This window comes from Solea senegalensis, linkage group LG8 (genome assembly GCF_019176455.1).
Source record: "Solea senegalensis isolate Sse05_10M linkage group LG8, IFAPA_SoseM_1, whole genome shotgun sequence".
Lineage (NCBI taxonomy): Eukaryota > Metazoa > Chordata > Actinopteri > Pleuronectiformes > Soleidae > Solea > Solea senegalensis.
The window spans coordinates 10303790-10322406 of record NC_058028.1 but is presented as its reverse complement, the minus strand read 5'-3'; the positions used below and the strand labels follow the sequence as shown (position 1 = coordinate 10322406).

General features: G+C 37.9%; 1 protein-coding gene and 1 long non-coding RNA gene across 3 annotated transcripts in view; one reads left to right on the top strand and one right to left on the bottom strand.

The window, feature by feature from the left end:
• Positions 1 to 15854, bottom strand: part of pak4 (p21 protein (Cdc42/Rac)-activated kinase 4) — a 26631-nt gene extending 10777 nt beyond the window's left edge. The window contains exon 1 of one of the 2 annotated variants that reach the window (XM_044031969.1): positions 15705 to 15854. The gene's annotated coding sequence lies outside the window, so the exon portion shown is untranslated. Of the gene's footprint in view, positions 1 to 7032; positions 7354 to 15704 lie in introns of those variants that run through there. The other variant, XM_044031970.1, reaches the window with a different exon arrangement.
• On the top strand, positions 13686 to 18617 carry LOC122773350. Its single transcript, XR_006360881.1, has 2 exons — positions 13686 to 13964; positions 18303 to 18617. It is a non-coding gene; the product is annotated as an uncharacterized LOC122773350 (long non-coding RNA).

Here is an 18617-nt window from a genome sequence, read left to right as displayed (position 1 = left end):
CATAATACCATCTTGCATGCACTGATGTAAGAAGTCGACAAAAATGTACATGGGCCTTTTTGGACAGAAAAAAAGATAAAGGGAAACTTAAAAGAAAATTTAATGAAGGCTCAGACTTCCTCAGCTCACACTTGAATGGAGCAGAGCCATCATCAACATTATTGGCAATTACTGCAGGCTGCGCAAGTTCAGCATTTCATGAAAACCACTGGTCTTCCTTTCAACTCTGCTGCTTTGTCAGAGGATATCAAAAGAGACACTCCCAGGAGTCAGAGAGAGCCTTGCCAGTGATCACAGTGTTATGAGCATAAATGGGCCCTGCTGGACAGCTGAAGGGTGGCGGGCAGCTGACATGGTAAATTCAGCTTCAGTCTTTGCTTCTTATTTTCTACCAAACACAAAGTCCCACTCCCACTGAGACCATTTACTGATGAAAAAAAACAAGGGGAAGCTAAAAACAAGGTCATGCAAAATATGTGGATCAGAGGGGGACTGGCACATGGTGTGAGGCTAGGTGAGTGGAGTGAGAGGGCGATCTAGGTGGGTCATGAGTTACAGAACATTACTCATACTGCCAAGCTTACAGTCTGTGGGATTTAACTTTTTCGCAGCAGGAGTATTTCAAGTCTAACGGGACACACCCAGGAACACTGAGCAAAGTGAGGTTCACTGCCAAGAACACAGCTTTAACAGCACCATAGAAATTAAACGCAACACTCTACTTCAAACAGTATAATTTTTGCCAAAAAGGGAATTTATCATTTAGCACAAAGACAAAAGGAAAAAAAAAACAATGACCAAATTCAAATCAGCCAATCTACATTTGGAAAAAGATCTTAGTTTTATCCTAATTTTTGCTTTGGCACAACAGTAAGCTTTGTTGTAAATATCAGAAATAAAATATCTAATCAGTCTCCAAGATCAAACAATAACTCATTCAGCCAAAACAAGAAGCAAACAAACAGAATAAATACAAGCATACAGTCCAAAACTCAGTTTGAAGTATATTGTATTTAAAAGGGCACTTTCCTATTAGAAAGGTCAAAATCAGTAAGATGATGCAAGGCATACAATGTTCAATAGCATCTTGCATACCAACTCCACCTTGAGTATTTTTGGACTTATACAGTCATGCATATTTGTAGTTGCAGAGGAAAAATACAAATCTCAAACTCAGATTGGTTGAAATGTAAGAAAAGTGCATATCCTTAAGCATTGTGTACCAGCATTGTTAGCTTATTTTCTATCTTATAAATTAAAGTTGTGCAGGTGGCTTTCCAATACAGCACAATAGGAGAGTGGCTACACTTCCTGGGCAATGGCAAAGATTTTTAGCCTTCACCGGAAATGGAGCCTCGGCTGCACCTTGGCATGGATAGCTTCGACATGGGGCCTCCATATTAAATTTCTGTCCATGTGGATGCACAAGTATCAGTAGGAATACACCTGCACTATGAGCGGTTTATGGATGGTTACTGGTGAATCATCTCCATTAGACTTGGGGTTAAATAATGAGAACAAAGTATACAGCACATACTGTATATTGCCAAATATTAGTCAATAAAAAAAAAATACAACCACATCATATTCTTATTCCTACATCCTTTACACAAACATCTTTCATATATCAAATCCAATGTTCATCTATTGATATAACACAATCTGTATCATCAAAGTGCACAAGTGAATAAATGTCCTACTTTATAGTCATCAGTGTTGTGCAGTTAGATCCACATTAGGGCTGTTATCGAGTCTATTATTAATTGAACCACAAGACATTTTAAGGACCAAACAACTAATATTAAATAATAGACAGATTAATGGATTATTAAAATACTAGTTAGTTGCAGCCCTAATCCATATTAAGATACATTTTCATTGTCATTTCTCTGAATAAACATGGTTCTCACCCCAGCAATCAGCTCTGGGTTTTGTTGACATTAGTAAAACTTTCTCCTAACAGCGAGTTACTGCACAAGTGATAAATGCCTCATTCCACTCATAATGGGTCTGGTGACAACAAGAGACAGGCACATAAATCACTGTGCAGGCCCATCATTAGTGTTCAACTGAGACAGCGATATAATCAATCAATACATCGAAACTCTGGAACACAGATTGTAACTACTGCCTTAAGGAAGGACAAAATTAATGAAGTCTGGAAGAGGTGGCTGGAGAAATCAAATTACCTACATAGGACAATAACAAACCAATATGTGTTGCACCCTCTGATTAGATACACTACTGGCAAGATAGCACCAATGTGGGCTGTAAGTCAATGGTGTAAGTCATAATATCTCATTGAACGCACAAGGAGCTTTAACTATAAATCAGCATGAAAAATTGTCATGTGGGGATGAATGACAGTGAGAGTCTTATATTTGCAGACAGCAGCCTGGCACCAAATCTCAGTGTAGTATCATGGTTTTCAAAAGCTAAGATTTGTTCTGCAGCAAAAGATAGTGTATTTGGAGCTTCGGGTGAAAAGGGTGTGGGTGAAAAACAAAATTTTACTGCCACTCACACGGAGCCAAGAAAGAATAAGATTCATATGTGATGAAGGCCAAGTGAAAAACAGAAAACAGATTATTTTGAGGGAAAACTCCATTCATTTTGTGGCAGCCATATCATCAAATGTTTTAATCTATAAACAATAAATACAGTGGATGGTTTTTCCCATACCACAGCAACTATGAAGAGAGTAGTAGAACAGGTGGGTCCAGGAACACACAAAAGGAAAGTGATTGGTGGCCTCCCTGAACCGGACAGGTGAACAGAAGCAACAGATGACTGCTCTTCATGAATACTAGAATATATGTTAAATTTAATGCATCTATGAAATGGTGAGGTGATTTAAATAGAAACATGTGGACAAAATGAATAGACCAACAGCTCTGGCTGCATACACACAAATGATGTATTTGGTAAAGAGTTTGATTACAGAGAAGTAGCATAATGTACTAAGGACCATCCTCTTTTTTAAAGGAATGAAAGGAAACATTAAGCCATTTAAATGTCGTTGTTGTCCCACACAGTCTCAAATGTCCACACAGAAAGCTCAACGCTTAACGATTGTAGAGTTAAGAGTCACTGTCCTATAAATTAGAACAGTACATGGGAAATTACTGCAGGCATTAAAATCTTATAGAGAGCTGAACAGAGGTTTACTGCTGCACCCTGCCACCCACTCAAACAATGTTTATGCGCTCTTGCAAAAATTATCGTAGTTATAGTTTCCTTGTGTTTTTCCCTCCCTCCCACTCAAAATCCATCACTCTCTCATCATCTTCTCTCCCCCGCCCAAGTCTTCTCCAAAGTCCTTCTAACCCCACCTTTTCCCTCAATCTCACCCTCTTTCTCTGCACTCCTTCCAATTTTAAGAGTCCCCCACCCTTCTCCCATTTTCCCCCTCTCTCTTCCAAAGTCCCCCCACCCGCTCTCGTGGTATTGCTCCACTGCGGCTCATGTATGCCTGGCTAAACAGTGAGAAAGCCTGTCCAGTCAGGGTGCCAGAGCCAAGCTGATGAGTTCTGGATGAAACTGCTGTCCTCTGGTCTGATTCAAGTATTGTACATGGGTGGTCCACACTTAGAAAGTTACCATTAGCCACAACAGAATGCTTCAACTGTAATGGTGCATTTGGATATGAATCTGTTCTGAATAGAAGCCAGATCCCTGACAAGGACCATGGATTTATTAAATGCATTTTGAGTCTGAAAGAAATCAGCAAAGACAAAGAGTGTGCACAACACATTTCCTACAGCCACTCTAATGATTTTATGTCTGCAGCTCCACTGAGACATACCTCCCATAACTTCCAGGGTTTGAGAGGAGCAATGTCAACACACTTCAAAAGTCAAAATAAACCGTTATTGATTTCAAATATGATTTTAACCACTGATTATGCTTTTATCTGACTACTTAGACTTGTCAAAAGGCAAATAAACCTAATCAACTAACTTAACAGATTGCGTAATGAGTATGACTGAGAACTTATATCAGCCAGTCTAGCTCTTTATGTTGAGATATCCCTTCCACACAAAACACTGATTATGCTACTACCTGTATAACAAGTTCAGAATACTCATAACAGAATACATACTGAACTGATTCTTAACCTCTGAACACATTTAATCAATGATAATTATATAACAGTTAAAATAATTATAATTCCAAGGCTAAGTGTTGCTAATTAAACTCCCTTTTTTATGCAACTATAAGAGTGACATTTCAAAATGTTACAGCCAAAAACATCCAGAAATGTGACAATAAATAGCCTCTAAACAATGACTGGTAACCTGACAAAGCAGCTGGTGGAGCACACAAAGTTACATTATAATTGGGTATTTTTTTTTAAAAACATATACACCAATATTAGCTCATCAGCAAGACAAAACACAGACACATAGATTTAAAAAGCAAGATAGATTAAGTCACAGTATTCAGTTTGTCATTGTTTTTGTGGTGTTCTTGCATTAGGTCGGTGGTGCTGACTCAGTAGTGACAATTAATGGCTTGTTCTCACACTACTGCAAACCACAAACACAAAGGACAACACTTCCCAATGTTTCCCTGATTCATTAAGTGCTGTGCAAACATACCGTACACTGCGACCTTGGGGCTCCTGTCTGCTAAAGCGAGCATCAGCCAGTTCACACTGCATGTGTGACAGCTTCAGCAACCATGCTACATGTAGTGTTCCTTCTTCTTACGTCTGTCTACTATTACAGTTGATGAGGCAGTTAAGATACAGAACTGCTTGGCTGGCTATGAACTGGTCAATGAAGTTGCATGTCATGGGAACACAAGTATTACAACCAGCATATTAACACCCTTATGTTCTCATGATAGCTGACAAGGTGATAGCTGATGTTTGCATTGTGAAATCTGAAATCTAACTAAAGAATAATGTGCTATATTACAATGATATCTTATGCTACTGGTTAAACATAGTGCTGCGTTGCACACCAGCTTGTCAAAACAGAGGACTGCACTACATCTACGATACTTTGTGTAATCCAGGGTTTCTCTTTTTATAATTAGATCTGTAGACATAGCTTTGAAAGACAACATACTACAGCAACCCAGTTCACAATATAAAGAGCACATTTGTGCATAAGATAACATTTCAGATAATTTACTGCTATTTTATACCTAGTACAATGTTGAACAGGTAAAACAACCATTGCCATGAGTATATGTATTGTATATGCTTGACTTTACAATTTCACAACTTAATATGATGCATGATATTTCATACATGTACACACAAATCTTAAGTAAAAGGCTACAGAAAATCTGCAAGGTGACCAAGGAAGAAAATATGCCACCATCCTGACCCAGCCTCTTAAAGGACTGATGTAAACACTGCACTTTCAATGGATTTATCTCTTATATGATAACCACAAGGTAGGACTACAAATGTCATAGTCTATATGTTAACATTTGGAAGAAATGATTGTAAATAACTCTCTGCATACATAAGCTCAGTTCTAAAAATACGATAATAACCAAGGACCAGCCCTAAGTCAACCCACTGATCTGAAACTGTCTCCCTATATTAACAAAAGGTTACTCTACTGGGTAATATCCATGACTTTAACTTATAGAGACAAGAGATTTACTGAAGCACATCCCTCATCTGATAAACTTGAGGTATCAACAAGTTACATTAAGATATTAATGAAATATTAAACATATTAATAAAATTACATTTTAAAGAGTCAGACAGCTTTTTTTGTCCCTTGTGTATTATTGCTTGGTGAGGGTGGTAAAGACGCACCAGCATGGACACATTATTTTCCATGTGTGTCTCTCTCTTTCTTTTCATGTCTCTCTCCCTCCCTCTCACACCTCCGAACAGTGATCATCATGTCTGATCTTTAATCGATCACCCACCACTTCAGTCAGCTGTTTTTTTCTTTTGATTCGTGTAGTGCTTTTTTTCTTTTCATTAAAATACACCCCCTAACATTTTTCAATCACCAGCTGACACTGGGAGCCATGTTGTGTTGTGTTGTAATAAGCTCTCCTGTCTGAAAAACATAATGGGTGAAACCTATTGTATTAATTGTTTTGGTTACAGAATAGTGCATTTTCTTTGTGCTAAAAGATGAGTCAGTTTTAATGTCACAATGACAAGTTAATGTTAAAAGTTTTTTATTCCTTCATTTATTATAAATTAAAGCTTAATTCACTTTGATATTAGACAGCAGCCTGATAGTTACAAGAAAAAAACAGAGTGAGGAGATTAACAATTCGACAGACTTTAATCAATGTGTGTTTCACCAGTTTTAATTAATGGATGTAAAAACAACTTTCAAAATAAATCAGTCAGACAAAGAACTACGTCAGTAGTACAGTCTACAATGACACCAGAGATTAAACTGAATACCCTCAAATTTGGAGGCAAAATATCAACCAGTGATAATCTCAGAGTAGAGTACGATATCATGTTACACAGCTATAACACAATAAAATAAAACAAAGGAAACTAACTCGTTTCACAGCAATGTCCAACTTCCTACTGCGTTCAAAACACAACATCACTGCATTTATAAAAACAAATCACTTCCAGAATTTGTTCAGCACATTGTGTCCATGTGTCACCAACATTTGTGCACAGAGAGACACATGACCTGGACAGCTGAGTCCAGCAGCTGTCTGACAGCAGTGGGTCAGTGAGAGGTTTGATGGTGAAGAAGAGGAGGGAGGAGGAGAATTCACTGTCAGTCAGTTCCCAGCGTTTCAACAAGGCTGCCTGTCTGCGTCAAACAAATACCCCTCGTTCGGTTCGCTGCACAAATCACACCAGGCAAACGTTACTTATCGTTATTATGGGGTTTTTTCTGTCTTACACTTTATCCGAACAGGGAGTTTTCAACAACAACAACGTGTGTTTTTGGTGGCCCATATTATCTCTCTCTCAACCCGCAAACGCAGCACGGACGCAGCAGAAGTTTAAACTTTTAACTTGTTAGCTATACAACACAGTGATAGAAGCGAGGGTGAAATTTGTCGGTGAATACTCACTTTTAGTTCCAGGTACAGCGACATATTCACACACTATCCACCTGATCTCATGTTGGGAAGCGCAGCGGAGGACGAAAGAGGAAAAAGACAGACTGCACCGCCGGCGCTGTTTCCGCGAGGATATGAAAACTTAGTTCACGCGTCAGAAGCGTCGTTATTTCCCCATAAAAACACGAAACGACAACGGAGATTTCGGCAATTCGGCGTTAACGGAGGTTGCACGGGTACATACACATACAGACAACGCGGCACAGCAGAGCTTTGAGCATTATACAAAGTGTGTCGCATTCCTATGGTTTCAGCAAAAGAGCGGCCCAGTATCATGACGTCACCCAGAGAGAGCAAGTGAGAGAGATAGCGTGTGAGAGAGACAGGGGGGGTGACCAAGGGTCTGTTAACCGCATGTCCCATTAAAATGTATGTATGTATACAGTTATAAGCAACGTTTCTACACTTTCCCGCTGTATTTTACACACTACGAACCTGTCTTCACAGGTGTGTCTTGTTACCTGGCAGGTGATGTGGCTCTGGCTACTTAAATTATTTCCTCCACCAAAGAGCTTATGTTTGTCTGCTTTTGAACAGCAAAACTCAAAAAGTAAAGTAGATATTTTCTGGAGATGTAGGTAATGGCTCAAGGAAGATAATATTCCAATGGTGATGTGGTTACAAATAAAGATTCACTATTTGTAATAATATTTGTTAGCCTTGCAAGATAGGGCCGTGTATTGACAGTGGAGAACTGAGTGACCTAGGCAGAAGTGTGCGCTGTCCCAGTGGTTTCACAGCATTATTAACCACCACCAAGGTTTTTTTTTTTGCCAGTGTTTGGGGCTGATAACATGGAGCATATTTTGTGCAAAACCAGAGAAACAATCAGTACGTTTACATGACATTAGACAAAACAGAATTATTGTGCTAGAACTGGACTTTCATAATACATAACCAAGTCAATGGGTGCTCACAAATAGAAGTCCAATAGAACAGTTTAGTTGTTACTGCATGGAAACATACTGATTCCAGATGTGCCTTTTATTTCTGAAATTTCACTTTTTCTGAAATATCTGTAACCTGTTTTTGGTTTTTTTGTAGCGATGGTGATGGATTATATTCTGTAAAATCTGTGTAAATATGTATGATTTTTTTTCTGTCAGGGGCATATTATCATATCAAAGCATATCAAAAAATAAATGAATATCATACTGATACGCTATTTATTAAGTTGGCATCTCAAGCAATTTAACTCTCAAAGTGTTGTTTGCTTCCGTCTAATAACAGTATGACTCAAATTATGTCTAATTGTAACAATCTGATCTGATATTGTGAAATGTCATGTCTGCCAGCTCACAAACAGATTCATCACCAAAGTCACAAAGTTAGCAAGTCAAGGCCATTGCAAAATACATCATCATCAAAAAAGAATTTTAGGCAACTATGATCGAGGAGTTGTCAGGCTCACTGGTGTTTTAATCACACTGACTTTGTTCCTGTCTGGTTGCTGGGAATGTTGCTGATGTAAACAGCTCTTTATCACATGTCAAATTAAACCAGGGAAAGGAAACTGAAAATGTTGACACACACATTGAATATTTGTCACTGTGGGTGGCTTCATAATTAAATGATCTTAACTTATTGAAGTAATGTCACTGATCTGTAAAGGAATCAGTGCCTGAATGAATAAACCTGTTGCTGAGTCTTCATTTACGTTCACATTCATCAGAGGCATATCAGATCATATCAGATCTGTTTATAATAACATTCTTACATCAAAGTCAACTTAATACTGCTGTGAAATATGTCTATAATATTTAATTATTATTATATTATTATCATATACACTTCCAGAGAGAGTAAAATGTATACGCTTCAACAAGGGAAAGCTTGTTGACATTCTTTGAAGAGTAAAAATACAGCAGCAACAGATCCACTCAACATATCAGAGCCAGAAACACACAAACCTGCCAATCCCAAGGCTGAGTTCAAACAAAGCTCGCAGTGTGGCAGCCAATAAGGGTTGACTTCCAGATGCAGGTTGTGGAATGTGGAAAGGTCAACGATAAAGGCAGCAGAGAGAGAGAGAGAGCGCTACATAGAACACACAGGCTAGCTTAGACATATTTCAGCCCTCTCTCACACACACTGCACAGAACCTAGTTTCCCCTCCACTGATACAGTCTAGGACGGAAACATTTTTGTCAAGTTCACAGGAACAGGTGCATGAGCTGCCAACAAGTTCAAGTGCGATGGTATTACTCTCCTCACAAAAATACAAAAAATTATTTACAGACAGACTGGTGGAGGATACAAAGTAATGGATAACTAAACATTTACTGTACTCTATGAGAATTAACACAACTTCTCAAAAAAGAAAAATCATTCTAGCAAAGGTTCTGAGTTCTGTGTTACATGCAATGGCTGGAACAACAATTCACTGACCACCAAGTAGTTTCAGTGTCATAAAGTGTCAGCAAAATGTTACATCCAATGTACGTGCTATTTTTATTTATTTAATTTTAAGCTTAATTTCTTTTTTAATATTTAATTTTTAACTTGTGTGCTCTTTCTGGTACTTACTGAGTCTGATATGGAGCAACTGTAACAAAACAATTTCCTTCGGGATAATAAAAGTATTCTGATTCTAATTCCCATTTCCAGACATGAACTCCAGATAATATCTGAAGAAGTGTGTTCACATATTCTCTAGAATTTGCAGGAGAAGGTACAATGCTACTAAGTGACTGTTACAGCCTCTCCAGACAATCTCTGGTGTTCAGTGCATGTCTGAGGTCTAACTTCGATTCCAGTTGACAGTCAGGTGACACGTAACAATGTTCTCAGCTATTTACTTTACACATACGATTGTGCAATGTTCATGTTAAAGATCAAACACATTCAGCAGCTGTAGCACCACCCGAAGGATAGCAAAAACAGAGAACATTAGATAATGTTGTTGTGAAGAAGGCAAACTTTACATCAATCTTCCCTGTCATTAGTGCGGCCAGTCATCACTTCACCATGTGGTCTGAGAATAACTTTGTGCAAGATGTTCTGCCAAAAATAGCGTGACTGTGATGATATTCAAACCAGAGACACAGTGGAGGTAAGAAATTGTGTTCTGGTGCTAAATAGCACATAGGCTGTGAAAACATTGTTGAGGAAAGTGATCAGTAATCACAGTTCCAGCAACTACGTGACAATTATTGATCATTCACATATTGTCATGGCAAAAATATACATATAATTACATTTTATATACTTTAATATGTATTTTATCTACTGACAGGCAGACAATACAGTAACAAAAGACCAGCATGCATCATCCAGAATCTTATGAGAGAAAGCAAACAAACAAAAAGCATTTTACCCTTTGTTTCATCTGCCACTATAACATCAATACTACACAACAACTGAGGTCAATACAGCCAACATCCAGAACTGTCTCTATTGAGAATGTTTTGGGTGCACTTGTGCATGTTTACTACCCCTTTAGGACCTATCCAAATATAAACACTGACCTTGACAAGTCCAGTGGTACTAATGTGTGCCAAAATGTGGTTAGGTTAAGGTTAGAGTTGGGCATTGACTGTTTATGGGTAAGGTCAGTAATAGCACTATTTTTAGGCTGTCCAAATGAATGGAAGTCAATGCAATGTCTTAAGAAAAATCACTGCCCGATCCTGTTTTTGTGTGTGTGTGCTTGTGTGTGTGGAACCTCTATATCACTGTGGAGTTGCAGGCCTGAGCTTGATATTTTTTCAGCTGAAATTCAAACATGTAAACACAAGAATAAAACTCCTCACTGTTCCAGGGTCCAAAGAAAGACACACAGAGGGAAGCAGTTGACACAACACTAGATTCCACTACTGGGTAAATCTATTATCAGCAGTGAAAACTAATTTGAACTTTCATTATGTGATGATTGATGTTGTGATTTATCATTTATGTCAAAACATTAATCAGCTATGACAGTAAAACTTAGTGGCTATTTAATATATATTCGGCTTCAGGACAAACCTGGAAGTCGACTTCCATTTATTATACAGTCTATAGAAAAATACAAGTTATATATTTGAGTTTCTGCTGATGTTTTGCACACTGATTTATTTACTTCAAATAAAAGGACTACACTGAATGGTAACTGGCTAAATATCAACACTACACCTCCATTGGCTGTTGAACTTAAGTCCATAAAGTAGGTCAGATATTATCATTTTTTTAATTCATACAGTGTTCTTGCCTAGGCACCTAGAGGGTTGTGTTGATGTTGGCCACCACAGTCATTCCTGAGAGGATTTTGGTCCTCTAAGGCAATAAACCCGTAACAGGGAAGAATCATCATGTATAGCCCGATATGATCCTCAGTGTTTTCATTCCTCTCTCTCCCCTACACAGGGCTTATTTAATCCATTTCCAGTCAACTAAGCTTGGTCCTCTGTCTCCAGGTACATTTCAGGGGGTTTTGTTAGCTGAATTCAATGTCAACATCAAAACTTATAAAAATGTAACTGTATATGTTTGATATATACTGAATAGTTTGTCAAAGAAAAATAAAGAAATCAAGTAAATAACCAGACAAAAACTGAACATAAGAACACAAGAAACAGAGAATGAAAGAAAAGACCATTCATTAAATTCTTATAGCTCTATTGGGCGAAATGTTTAGTCCTGAACTGAGGTGAGTTTTTACTTTTATTGCCCTTCAACTGTTTTCTCTATGCAGAGCTCTTATTGGGCTGTGTTTTTAGCAGAATCCAGCCGAGTTTTGGCTCAACACCCAGCCTCCACCCTTCACTCTCTCTGGATTGTCCAAAAGGACCCACACCTACCTGCAAACTAAACAAGTCCACTTTCATCTTTGCTCGTTCATGCTTGCTTGCTCTTTCTGTCTCTCTCTCTGTATCATGAACATGACCACAAAATCTATCCCTTTCTTTTTAAACCAATACCAGTGAAATCTGAAATCTGAAGATATAACATACTTAATGTTTCTATCTTTACTCATTACCTACAGTATAAAATGAAACAAAGAAGGACAAAAGGTGGAAAAGTACAAACTAGTTGTTGGTGTGAGTTAAAAAAAAGAAAGAATATATATATATATATATATATATATATATATATATATATATATGTATTCTAAAGCTGTGACTGAAAAATTCTGGGAGCAGTTTCAATAGCAGCTGTGTTTGTCTATCGCACTCCCTCTCTGGTTGACCCTAAGGTCATCTCACATCAAACTTATGATAACATCCCTCCAGCTCTTAAATGCAAGTTACCAAAATGTGTTGAAACCACCACATCTGCTTTGGTGAGTACCTTCATGCTAAAGAGTGTGCTTCCTGAATATGGCTTCTCTAACATGGTCAGTTTCCTCATCAGATTTTAGCTTCAATATTAATCATTGTGGCCACCTGAACATAGTACACAGACCAGCTTTTGAAACGGTGAAATTAAACTCTCTAAAATCATCAGGGAAGGGTTGTGTAATTATTATTTTTTTATTACACCTGATATATATTTTTGTCATCTGAACCACAGTCTTTTTTGATAACCAACTGAACTGTTTACAGGAGAAAGCCTTCTTCATTCAGCTCTATTCTAGCCTCCAGGGTACCACAGATCTGCTCCCTGTTACTACTGTTACTAGAGCAGGGAAGGGTGCAGCAAGCTAATTGAAGCCTCCTGTCTGAATGAGAGAAAAACAAGAATATTGCTTGAAGCACACTTTATTGCAAAACATCACATGCCCTTGGAGAAAAGTTGTTTAACACACAGCATATGTAGCCTCATGTTAATTTACCAATTAAAGCATTTATAATTCACAAAGTACTAGACACACCCCCAAAAATTACTCACAATATTGAAGAAAGGGTTTGGGTTAGATGTTGCTTATACCCCGTTCCCACTGTTAAATCCTGGGTTTCAACAGGTTTTTAACCAGTGGGAATGTGTTTAATCTGCATTTACCCCCAGGTAAATGCTCAGCTGTGATTGGTATTAGTGGTAATACAAGACCAAATTAACACACAATTTCTTCTTCACCTACTTCTCTACATCTACATTTTTGGTAGCTATGCAGTATTAGGCAATCTTTCCAGTGAAATTTGAGGCATTCATTCATCTTCCAGTTTTTACCTAAATGTTTTCAGTGAACCTTACTTTTTATAACTTGGGACAACGTTCAATATTTTGAGTTAAGTGAAGAACTACTGGCAAAAGGAATCTTGTTTTTTAAGCAAGCTCATCTGGATTCAAAAATCCCAACTATACCTGCTCATTGGAGTGCAAAGGTGCAAAAAAGTGTAGGATTTAGTTGGTTAACAAACAAGAGTTCCTGGGTTCAAGACCAGCAGCTACTTTTCAACAATCAGATAGAGATTAGGAGATTATAAAAGATAAAGAGCCCCAAGAACCTCATGGTGTCAAAATGAAGTGTTGAGCCATTTAAACATTTTTTTTTATATATTTGAAATTTCTTTTTGGAAAATTTCCAATTTGTGGAACTAACACAGAACCAGGTGGAACTAATGAAGTACTAATACCTAATTAAGTAAGTAATGTTATTGCCTTCTGTTGGCACATAGTCACATTTGAACCTCAACTAAAATAAGAATTTCACCAATGAGGAGCCTTGTTCCTCATATCTCCCTTACATCACAACATCTTTTTAGGGCTGAAAGCTGCAGATGCTGATCAGCAACTGTTGGGTTGTGCTCTCGATTGTTTCTCACACCAACACCTAGTGTTACTTCCTCATACAGTTATGTTTTCTGAATATCTTGCAGAGCATTATGCAGCCTTGGTTTGTACATTGATAGGAGTGCCGGGTTACGGTGTGTATATGAGGAAGAAGAGTGACCCCCTCCTTTCGGCTCTGGCATCTCAGGAATGTGTAGTTTGCCCAGCACTATTCACACAACAGTGCTGACTAAGTAAGTTACTTGCAAACTCTTTATTTTAAATATTAAAGCCTTAAAAGTAACACACACATACATAATGGTGGGCTGTAACAAATGCAGTACTTTTACTCAGAGTACATTTTTGTTCATTTATTTGTACCAGATGTCAATGTGGTTTTTTTCTATGGTCTATGCCAATGCTGAAATCATGGCAGCCAGTGAATGACATATGATGATGATTTTAGTTTTATATCCTGATATTTACTTCCGATTGTCTTTCTTTCCTACATATGACAAAAGTATAAGTTAATAATAACAAATGACACACAGAATGTATATGAACTAAAGTTAAGATACATGTAGGGCTGAAACAGTTTGAGAATTAATCAACTTTCAATTATTTTGATAATCGATTAATCAGTTTGAGTTTTTTCTGAGTGTCTAAGTTATATATACTGTATATATACTCTTGCACTGGTGTATGTATATGTGTATATATATATATATATATATATATATATATATATATATATATATATATATGTATGTATATATATACACATATATATATATACACACACACACATGCATATACACATATATACATATGTTTATACAAATATATATATATATACACACATACACTGATTTTCAGCTTCTTAAACGTTAATATTTTCTGGTTTCTTTGCTCCATATAACAAAGAAATCACTAGAACTGAATAATTCTTGGTTTGTGGACAAAACAAGACATTTGAGAACATTATAATTTACAGGTTTGAGAAACACTGCTCGACATTTTATGGACTAAGCGATTACTCGGTTAATCTTAAATTATTTTTATTATTTTAATATTATAATACTATAATTATAATTATTGACAGATTAATCTATTTCAGGCCTACTAGGTCTTGGTTCTTTTAACTTCTTTTAACTTTAGTGGATTTGGATTCATAAAATGTGTAAATATAGATAAATAATAATTCGGCAGATTATTAAAATTGTCTGCATCTGTGGTTATCAAAAGTTGGCAAAATTTCGACTAGCCAAATAATCAGTTGTGTACTCACTGCACATACACTATACAAGGATGAGGGGAAATGATGTTCAATGTTTTAAGTGGGGTCAGGGACCAGAAACAGCAACTTTAATTTACTGCCAGTCTGCCCAGAAAGCACAAGGCTGAGACACACAACCCCGTTCCTCTTTCATGGGTGAAAATGAAAATCCAGGATGTTTGAGATTCACAAGAGCCGGTTACACTTTCCGGTAAAGGTGCAATACGATAGCACTCAAAGAGAAATACCAACAAGATAATGTTCGCGGAGTTTCATGAAAACTGTCGCACAGAAAAGCACAACTAATGTTAACATTAACCAGTTATATTTTGGATTTAGCATTAAATCGATCAGCGAGCGTAAAATTAACTTGGTCAGTGTGACCTGAGCTTTTTAATTGTTCAACAACTTTAACAAGTGACTCATCTCTAACACCTTCTAACTTTCCCACACATAGAAAACAACAGGCTTTTCATGTCACTATGTGGGTTTTCTTCTCTCTCACACACACACACACACACACACACTAACACACTAACACACTATCACGGGTCCCACAAGAGACACTCTCTGTTGTGTCTTTTCAAACCCAGTCTAACTGGACCTGAAAGCAGCTAACATTAGCCACCGTTAGCAGCTAACCGGAGAGTACACAAGCGCCACAACCTGCTGACCACACGCCTGAACTACAGTGTTTAAAGGCATTAAGATTACTTACCCCGAAGCTCCAAGTACAACTCAATGTTGCTTCCACTGCGATGTGGAAAACAACTTTCCTCCGGTTAGAAGCGCTGCAACGGGTCAACTTTGAGCAAACTGTGTGACATTAGCCGAAGTCTCACTTTCTCGACGCCATGTTGCACGGGAGTTACACTACATCCGGGAAACTGCAGCCAAGCACCATGGCAACCGAGCACTGATATAATTAAACGATATAATTGACTGATATGCACAAATGACAACACTGCTAATACACTAGCCTATCTTATTCATGTCACAGACACAACATCGTCTGCTTACATTATATGAAGCATAGATCGGATTTATAGATATTTATTTATTTTCAGTGTGAGTCAGTATGCTTGAACCAAAAATAGTTATGCATCAGCCATGCTATTTATGTGCCTACAACACCACATTCAAAAATCAACAACTGCACTAAGTAAAGACAGCATTTTATTTTTAACAGTTTTACTTACTGCATTATTAGATTTATTTAGGCTGTTTTTGCAGAAAAAAAGACCCATCATCCAGAATTAATTTTCAAAGCAGTGGGCAAAAGGGGGCTTAGGGGAACCAAAGGTGAGTATATGCCTCGGGATCCTCTCTGTCTAATCAATTTGTTATTAGGTTCCATAGATTAATGGATTGCCCATCACACCCCCTTGTGCACAGAGCTAATCAACAGTATGGCACTGCTGACAAAACAGAAACATCTCAAACTACTGTGCCCCATCTGCAGTTGTGTTATGTACTGGAGACTATTTGGTAGTGATGGCTGTATGATAGAAATATGAATCATCATTAAAGACGGAGAAACATATAGAGAACTGATGTTAAAGAAAAAAGGTTTCCAACTCTATCTGTCTGAAGCATTCAATCAACGTTTTATGGGTTTGTCTCTGTTTATTTCAAATACACTGAGGTCACAGAGTCAAGGATGACACAACACAGAGAAGAGATGGAGGAAGTGATTACAGATATATGGTAGCACAGTGAGGAGGTAAAAGAGCAAAGGCTTGACAGTGTGTCAGAGGGGATCATCAGACAAAGATACAAAGATTAATCCAGAAGAGGCCCTGTGAGGCTGTGGACAAATGAGGAAAAACTCCAGGTCAGTTAGAGCATCCATGGAGCTTTAGATAAAACCAGAGAGCAGAATGTCACTCTCTGAATAAGATCAATCAACACAGGTGGTGACCTGCTTTTAACTGAGCATGTGGTCCGTAACCTCAAGCACTTCTCACACTGAGAGAAAAACGGGCAGGGGAAGAGAGTGGAAAAGAGAAAGTGGCTGGGTGAGTGAGAAGAGCTGAAGTAATTATACCACCTCTCTGCTCCTGCAGGCATGAACACATCTGCTGCTGTGCCAGACATAGACAGGGCAGGAGAAGGGTGCAAACCTGCAAGGATGCTTACATTCAGAAGGGAAAACTGTCTACGAGAAATAACGGCATCAGATAGAGACAAACAACCATTCACTCTCACACTCACTCCTACGGTCAATTTAGAGTGTCCAATTTACCTAATCCCCACATTGCATGTTTTTGGACTGTGGGAGGAAGCCGGAGTACCCGGAGAGAACCCACGCACACACGGGGAGAACATGCAAACTCCGTGCAGAAAGGCCCTTGTTCCAACCAGGGCTCAAACCCGGGTCTTCTTGCTGCAAGGCGAGAGTGCTAACCACTACACCACCCGTGCCCCTGCTCCTGAACTGAAAATAATTAGAAGATCAGCTGATTGAAGATGAAGATGAAAATGGTAGTGGTGGTTCTGACACTGACTGAGAGTAATTTATGATATTTTATTTAGAATAGTGTCGTTATTGTGTATTTTAATTGTTAATGCCTCATGTTATTGGGTAATGCCATGGGGGCCATTCGCCCTTCCTTGATCTTATTGCTTAACACCATTGTTGTGACTGTTTGTTCAATCAGTGCAGCGCTGCACAGTGAGAAATATTGCTACCTTTGGAAGTCATCGTAAACTCCTGCTTGTGATTTTATAAAAAAAATTTCAGTCTTAACTTGTTTTGTTTTAGCTGTACATCAATGCAGACAGTGGCAGAGTGAAAGAAGGACTAATTTTAATGCTCATGCCATTTCATTATCAAACTCAGAGGAGTTCATCTCATGGCTTACATGTGAAAAATGTTCAGCTTAGCCTTAACCAGCTATGTTAGAAAATATCCCAAAACATTAGTAATATGACATTATAATATTCACAGAATTTTACATTTAGCTATAAAAGTGACATTTTAATGTTTACTTGCATTTGTTTTGTATCATTGAGAATGTGTTACATTTAAAACAGTTAACGTCAAACAGTACACAGTCCTAATCATCAGTGTAATCATCAGTTAATGTTGACGCACCCATAATTATCACAACACACCCACAATTGTGGGTCATGTGGCCTAAACACTCAACATCACCGTTTACAGCAGTTATGACAGTTGTCTCATCGTATTCTATATAACACTGCCCTCTGGTGATGAAATGCACGTACTGCAAACAGTTAATGGAAATAACTGATGATAGTTTTATTTTGAAGCTCAGACACTGAGATGAATTGTTTTGTTTTGTACTTCCAGTGAATGCCACAGATCAGCAGTTTGATGAGGACGACACTGCATGGAAGTGATGAAGGTCCTGAAGGCATTGTACAGAGCAGAGCTACATCATCAATCCTGTCAGTGATCACTCACCGGCTAATTACTTTAATGGGGGTCAAGTGTATTGGACAAAGGTGGTGAAGAGGAGGGAGATAATTTATTGTAAAAAACATCCTGGCCTGTTTCATCACACGTCGTAAAACAAGATTTTACTGCCTAAAACCCTGTCATATGAGAATGTGAAGCTCAGCTCTTGAGGTTACTAATCTTGCACCATTAAATGCCTAAAATCTC